Below are 7,548 nucleotides of genomic sequence, written 5' to 3'. Positions count from 1 at the left end.
TTGAGCGTCTGTCCCTGGAGGTCAGTGCAGGTCATCCTTCAGTCGCTGAGGCTTTTATATAGATGGATTCTTCTCCACAGCCAACGGGAGGAGGGGCCGTGATGGGCTTCTTTCTTTCTTTCTTTTGTTTTTTGTTAATCCTCACCTGAATGAGTGAGTGAGTATGTGTGTGTGTATTTAATATGTATTTTTTTTTATTTCAGAAAAGAAGAGAGGGAGAGAGAGAAATATCAGTGATGACAATCATTGATCGGCTGCCTCCTGCACATCCCACACTGAGGATCAAGCCTGCAACCAGGGCGTGTGCCCTGACCGGGAACTGAACCGTGACCTCCTGGTCCAGAGGTCAACACTCAACCACTGAGCCAAGCCAGCCAGGCACCTGAAGGTGTTTTTTCATTGATTTTTAGAGAGAGTGAAAGGGAAGGAAGGGGAGGGAGAGAGAGAGAGAAAAAAAGAGAGAGAGGCATTGATGTGAGAGACACACATCAATTGGTTGCTCCCCCATGCACCCAACCGGGACTGGGGATTGACCTGCAACCCAAGTACGTGCCCTTGACCAGGAAATGAACCCATGACCCCTTGGTGCTGAGGCTGATGCTGTAACCACTGAGCTACCGGCCAGAGCATCATCTTTCTAAAGATGAGGAAGTCTGCTAAGAGGTGTTACCTGTGCAGGGCCATCCAGGTGGAAGAAGGAGGAAGAAGGAAGGAAGGAAGCAGCTGTCCTGCTTTAGGGTATGAATTCTTTCTTTCTTTCTTTTTTTTTTTTAACATATTTTATTGACTTTTTACAGAGAGGAAGGGAGATAGAGAGCTAGAAACGTCGATGAGAGAAACATCGACCAGCTGCCTCTTGCACACCCCCTACCGGGGATGTGCCCGCAACCAAGGTACATGCCCTTGACCGGAATCGAACCTGGGACCCCTCAGTCTGCAGACCGACGCTCTATCCACTGAGCTACACCGGTTTCGGCTAGGGTGTGAATTCTTGACCTTCAATTCACTCAGGGGTCAAGGCAGCCTGAGGGAAGCCGGCGGAGGAAGAGGGGTTCTGAGGAGAGCCGCCTGGCGGGGGACTTGGTCATAAACTAACGAGGCCAGTCTCGGCGGCAGTCACGTCCAGGCCTGTAACTCCGGTAAAGGCCCGGGCTGTTGTCCTAGGCCCGTGGTCGGCAAACTCATCAGTCCACAGAGCCAAATATCAACAGTATGACGATTGGGATTTCTTTGGAGAGCCATTTTTTTAGACTTAAACTCCTTCTAACGCCACTTCTTCAACATAGACTCGCCCAGGCCGTGGTGTTTTGTGGAAGAGCCACACTCAAGGGGCCAGAGAGCCGCACGTGGCTCACGAGCCGCAGTTTGCCGACCGCAGTTCTAGTGCTTCTGAGGTCACTAGCCTTTGACATAAGAGGTAACTGCCCTCCAGGGAGCACCGACCTTTAGCCCCTGTGGCCCCGTTCTGCCTCCCCGTCCCCGCCTCCCTCCCGCCTTCATCCGGCCTCCTCCTCCTCCTCCTGGCTCCGGGAGACCCGGCCTGCTCCCAGACCTCACTCCGCTGTTGTCACGGTTGCTATGGGTTTAGGGACAGAGCCCCCTGCCATCCCCCTGCCATCCTCCACACCCCCACCCGCAGGGTTGGGCGCTGGGGTCATGGGTGCCTTTCCCACTTCCTCTCTGCTCTGACCGCCGACCGCAGATGGCACTTTCGCTGAGATCCTTCCCCCTGAGATTACAGGCCGAGGCGCCCAGAAGCCCTGGTCTGAGTTAGCGGCCGCCCGGCAGGGTGGACGGGGTCGGTGCGGCGCGGTGGCCCCTGGCTGGACGTGGAGCCCGGGAGACCAGTGTTTCTGCCCTGGCCGGTGTGGCTCAGGGTAGAGTGTCGGCCTGCAGACAGAAGGTTCCCAGGTTCGATTCCTGGTCAGGGCTCATGCCCAGGCTGTGGGCTGGATCCCCAGTGTGGGGCGTGCAGGAGGCAGCCGGTCAGCGATTCTCTCATCATCTGTGTTCCTCTCTCCCTCTCCCTCTCCCTCTCCCTTCCTCTATGACATCAATACAAATATATATATTTTAAAAGTTCCGGGTTTCTGTTCCTTGCTTGCAGGCTCCTGACTTGGGTGGGTCTCGGGGCCTGTTCAGCGGGGTATGTATCAGCTTCCCATGCAGCTGTCACAGCGGGTGGTTAATGCACAGAAACTCCGCCCACAGGTCCAGCAGGCTTCCAGGTCCCCTGTCATCGGGCCTTTCTCCTCCCTCCCAGCATCCAGGGCTCTGCCTCCCTGTCCGGTGGCCCCTCCTCTGTGGCCCCTCCTCCGAGGGCCTCTCCTCGGTCTAAGTCTCACCCTACATCCAGGAGGGTCTTTTCTCAAGATCCTTAACCTCCGTCCGCCAAGACTTTCCCCAAATAAGGTCACGCTCCCAGGCACTGGGGTCAGGCCTTGAACACCTTTTGGGGACACATTTCTGCATGTGGGGACAGGGATCTGGCCCAGCCCCATGGACGGGCCAGCAGGAGGAGGAGCGGGGCACAGGCAGAGTCCCAGGGTTGAGGGTCCGGGGGGCACAGCCCGCCCGGCGCAGGCCCCACCCCGACAGCGAAGCCCCAGGCCTCTCCTCAGCTCCTCTGTCCCAGCAGCAGGGCCACCTGCTCCTTGGAGGCGGGGCTGCGTCTTACACCCCGCCTCCCCCTCCCATTCCCCCCTCCCGTGTCACACTGCCCCACGGAGGTCCCAGCCTTCATGGCTCTCAGCTCCCTCCCTCCCTTCTCCCCGCCCCTGCTCCCTGGACTCTCCGGGCCTTTCCCTGCTCCAGGCAGAGGGTGCTAGCCATCACTGGGCACCTCTCAGGGGCCCCCCAGGAGTGCAGGGCAGAAAGGCACCCCCGCACCTGGTCCCTGCACCCAGTGAGCGTGGGCCTGCCTCCCCTCGGCCTGGCCCTCCCTCTGAGCACAGGGCCCCCTCCCTGGAGAAGCCCCCAGCGCGCCCGCCTGGCTCCTTCCTGGGAGGTCACCCCGAGCGCAGGGTGGGGGCTGAGGGAGCCCACCTGGTCCTGAGTCAGATTCTCCCGCCGCTTCCGTTCCCTCTCCCCCTTCCCCTTATCTCCTCAGGACTCAGTTTCCTAATGACTCAGGGCACCACGGGCACCCCACCCGCACTGGGGCTCCGGTGACTTGGGCATGTCTGTCTGTGTCTCCAGGGCGGCAGTGAGGCAGGGGCTGCGGGTGGCAGGTGAGCCCAGGTGGGCGTGACCCTGCTTTCTAGAGAAGGATGGGGGGGTGTCAGGGCTCCCCGAGACTGGGACGCTGCAGCGGTGACTTCCAGCCCCAAGAGGGGACTGGCAGCCAGGCTCCAGGGCCTGGAGGGGGCTGCCCACCGGATGGCCCTGGGTGCCCAGGGCCGGGGTAGTGGTGTCCTGGCTGCCCCTCCTCCGGCCGGGGCCTCCCCTGCCCCTCAGCCCGGGCGGAAGCCTCCCCCTCCTCTCCCCCCTCCAGGAAGTCCCTCTGGCCATTGTTCGGCATTTCCTCCCTGGCAGTGGCCACGGTTCCGGAGCTGGGCTCCTGGCCTCCCGGCTGCCCGGGGGCCGGGCCGGCTCTCCCAGAGGCCCCGGCCGTCCCTGCGGGCTCAGCCCGTCAGCCTAAGGCCCCAGCTCCTGCCCTGGAGATGAGGGAGCCAGGCCCTCAGGACCCCCTGACTCCTTCCAGCCCGGCCCCCCGGCTCAGCGTGGGACAGAGATGGAGATGGACATAGATAGTAAGACAGCCTCTGTCATTGCGGTAAAACACAAGGAACAAAACTTACACTGCAGCCGAAACTGGTTTGGCTCAATGGATAGAGCATCGGCTTGGGGACTGAAGGGTCCCGGGTTTGATTCCGGTCAAGGGCATGTACCTTGGTTGCCGGCATATCCCCAGTAGGGTGTGTGCAAGAGGCAGCTGATCGATGACTCTCTCTCATCGATGTTTCTGGCTCTCTATCTCTCTCCCTTCCTCTCTGTACAACATCAATAATATATTGTATATATATAAATAAACACAAAACTTACACTGCAGCCATCTCTTTAAAAAACAAGTACACAGAGCTGGAAGTGAGCTTCGAGGGGAACACAGACGGAGCATGGGGAGGCCCTGGGCTGGGACGGACGGAGGAGGAACAGGAGAGAAGGGGAGGCACCGAGTAGAAGGGGAACGTGTGCGGTGACGGTCCGAGGAGGGACGGAGAGGATGAAGCAGGTGTGGCACCTGGAGAAATCATGGCGACTGTTTCTAAAAGCCACCAAGGCGCAGACCCAGGGGCTCTCAGGACCCTGGGCGCCCCCCGCAGGCTGTGAGAGCCGAGGAGAAAGAGGAGGTGTGAAGCAGCCGGCAGGAAAGACACAGCTACGTACGTGGAGCGAGGAGCACGAGGCTTGGCCTTCGGAAGGGAACAGGAACTCAGACTTTGGGGTCAGGAAGGGCTGGCACTCCTCCCCGCTCCCCCCACGCACAGGAAACAGGGAGCGGGCCTCAGGCAGAGGGAGGAGGATCCCAGGTGAGGGGAGAAAGGAAGTCAGAACACAGGGGCCAAAGCAGAGGCTGATAAACTAGTCAACACTGACCGTCTTCAATAACATCTTGTGGGACTGACACACACAACAGACATAATTAACAAAACAAAAACGGTGTCACCGAGAACAGAAATCTGGGACCCAAAGACTTACAGAGCCAACAACATGCCCCGCCCACAATCCTGCGGTGCCCACTGCCACCTGGTGGCAGCACACGGTAACTGCAAGAAACCGTCGGAGAAGAGATTACGGGTGTACAGGCCCCAAAACCTAGTCACCAGGAAAAGGGGCCCCTGGCGCCAAGCTGTTCCGTCAGTATCTGCCGGGTGACTAGGTCATTGCTACGTCCTCTGCCTGTATTTCTTTTTAAGAAAAAAAATTAAAATATAAAGGAACATCTGTGCATTATAAAGAATTCAATAAAATGAGCTGAAACCCCAAAGATGGGGGGGGAAATATCCCCAACCCCAGCAGCCAGAAGAGCCAACACCACGGGCTGACCTTCATTTTGGACAACTCAGCGTGCACCACCACACAGAAGCCTGGGCGAGGCGCGGGTGGGCGGAGATGCTGTTACACAACCGTCCAATCACATTGCAGACGCAATTTTAAATTTAATCTCATGTGAACTTCACAAAAGGAAAAGAGAAGTTGGTGGAATTGCTGAATTCATAGAAATATTTCCTCTAGACCAGAGACACTTCCCCTAAAAGGTCCGTTCGAGATTAAAAAAAACAAAACTAAAAAACCCCACAACTGCCGAAACCGGTTTGACTCAGTGGTAGAGCGTTGGTCTGCGGACTGAAAGGTCCCAGGTTCGATTCCGGTCAGGGGCATATACCTTGGCTGCGGGCACATCCCCAGTAGAGGGTGTGCAGGAGGCAGCTGGTCGATGTTTCTCTCTAATCGACGTTTCTGGCTCTCTATCTCTCTCCCTTCCTCTCTGTAAAAAATCAATAAAATATATTAAAAAAAAAACACAACTGGGAGAACATCAAATGTTGAAATCATTATGATTTTCCCCAAGGACGTATTTTCATTTCTGGTCCTCCAGACCCGTGGTCGGCAAACTGCGGCTCGCGAGCCGCTGTTTGCCGCTCTGTTGACTGAGTTTGCCGACCACTGACCTAGACTCTCGATTCCAATAATTACAGGCTGCTGTTGTTCCTTGCGATTAAGCCCTAGACCGACTTCTTGCTGCGGAAGAGGAGTCGTTGGCCCTGCCACACGGACAGGAACGGGCGGCTCTGAAGGTACTGAAGCCCTTCGCCAGGACCGGGACCCAGAGCCGCAGGGAAGGGGACTCCTCCGGCCTGCGGGCGCCTTCACCAGGCACCGCTTGGCCCAAGCAGCTCAGCTTCTACTTTCACACCGTGGCCTCCGGGGGCGCTGTTTGCACAAGGTGTTCAGCGGGGACCCCCTGCTCCGAGCTCAGCCTCGGGCCCTGGGGGCGCGCAGGCTGGGATTCCGGAGGGCGGAGGGCGGAGGCCCTCCCCCAGCCCCGCAGCTCAGCTCCGGGGGGAGCCCAGGGCCGGAGCCCCGGGTCCTGACCCCGCATCCTAACGGGCAGCAGCCAGGCCTGCGGTGCGGGCGGCCTCCGAGCGGCTCCGAGCGGAGGGGCAGGTGCTGGAGCGGCGGCGGCGGGGGCGGCGGCGGGGGCGGCGGCGGGGGCGGGGCTCAGCACCCAGTCCGGCGGCAGGTGCCTCCCATCCTGAGCGGCGCCCCCTCTCCCCTCCCTCCCCCCTCCCTCCTTTCCCCCCCTCTCCCTCTCCCTCCCTCCCTCCCCCCTTTCCCTCCCTCCCCCTTCCCTCCCTCCGTCGCTCCCTCCCTCCCTCCCCCTCCCCCTCCCTCCTTCCCTCCCCCCGTCCCTCCCTCCCTCCCTCCCCTCCCCCTCCCTCCCCTCCCTCCCCCTCCCCCTCCCTCTCTCCCCTCCCTCCCCCCTCCCTCCTTTCCCCCCCTCTCCCTCTCCCTCCCTCCCTCCCCCCTTTCCCTCCCTCCTTCGCTCCCTCCCTCCCTCCCTCCCTCCCTCCCCTCCCTCCCTCTCTCCCTTTCTCTCCTCCCCCCTCCCCCTCCTCCCCCCCTCCCCTCCCCCTCCCCTCCCTCCCTCCCTCCCCTCCCTCCCTCTCTCCCTTTCTCCCTCCCCTCCCTCCCCCCTCCCTCCCTCCCCCCCCCCCTCCCGGGTTCGGAGCGCCTGTCTGTGCCCGGGGCTGGGCACAAGGCAGCGCTCGCCGCCCAGACCGCAGCCCGGGAGAGCATCGTCCAGAAAACGGCTGTGACCTGGGGTGCAGGGGGCGCCTGAGGGGCTGGGGAGGGTCCGGGACTCACACCAGCGGGCCTGGAGGCTGGGAGGCCCTGCGGGCGGAGGGAGCTGTAGTGGAAGGCGGGCGGCGGGAGGCCGATGGGCCCAGGACACCTGCTGGGTGAGGCCGCCGGACCCTCTGCCTCCGGACCCCCTGGCTCCGGCTGCCCCGGGAGGCGGCGGGCGGGCGGAGGCAGGGCCAGCTGTGTGTTTTGGGATGGCTTCTGCCCCTCCCGTCCTCCTCTGGCACCAGGGGGGGCGCCGGTGAGCTGGGCTGAGTGCAGGGGGCGGGGAGGCCCTCTGCTCCCTCTCTGAGCCTCAGTTTTGGCGTCTAGAAAATGGGCACCGCCACCCAGTGGGGCTCCTGCCACCCCAGGAGCTCCAGGCAGCGGAGGCCCGGGCTGGGGAGGCCGGCGGGGGCAGTGGGGGCCTGCACCACGGGCGGCTGGGGGCCCGCAAGGCCGGCGGCGGGGCGTCCCCCTGGCCTGCGCTGTCCCTGCCGGGGAGGGCGCAGGAGGCAGACACAGGGACGGAGCCCCCGGGAGCCCTGCAGGGCGAGGCCTGGGGTCCCCCTGCTGTCCCCGGAGCCCGTCAACGCCCCAAAAGGAGGGCCCGAGGGTGTGCCCCGGGGCCTCAGCCAACAGGAGCCCGCGCTGTGGCCGCCGTCAGGGCGTCCAGGGCCGTGTCCCCCAGGGGCCAGGGGA

The sequence above is a fragment of the Pipistrellus kuhlii genome, unplaced genomic scaffold (genome assembly GCF_014108245.1).
Source record: "Pipistrellus kuhlii isolate mPipKuh1 unplaced genomic scaffold, mPipKuh1.p scaffold_m20_p_14, whole genome shotgun sequence".
NCBI classification, from domain to species: domain Eukaryota; kingdom Metazoa; phylum Chordata; class Mammalia; order Chiroptera; family Vespertilionidae; genus Pipistrellus; species Pipistrellus kuhlii.
Note: the sequence above shows the minus strand (reverse complement) of the source record.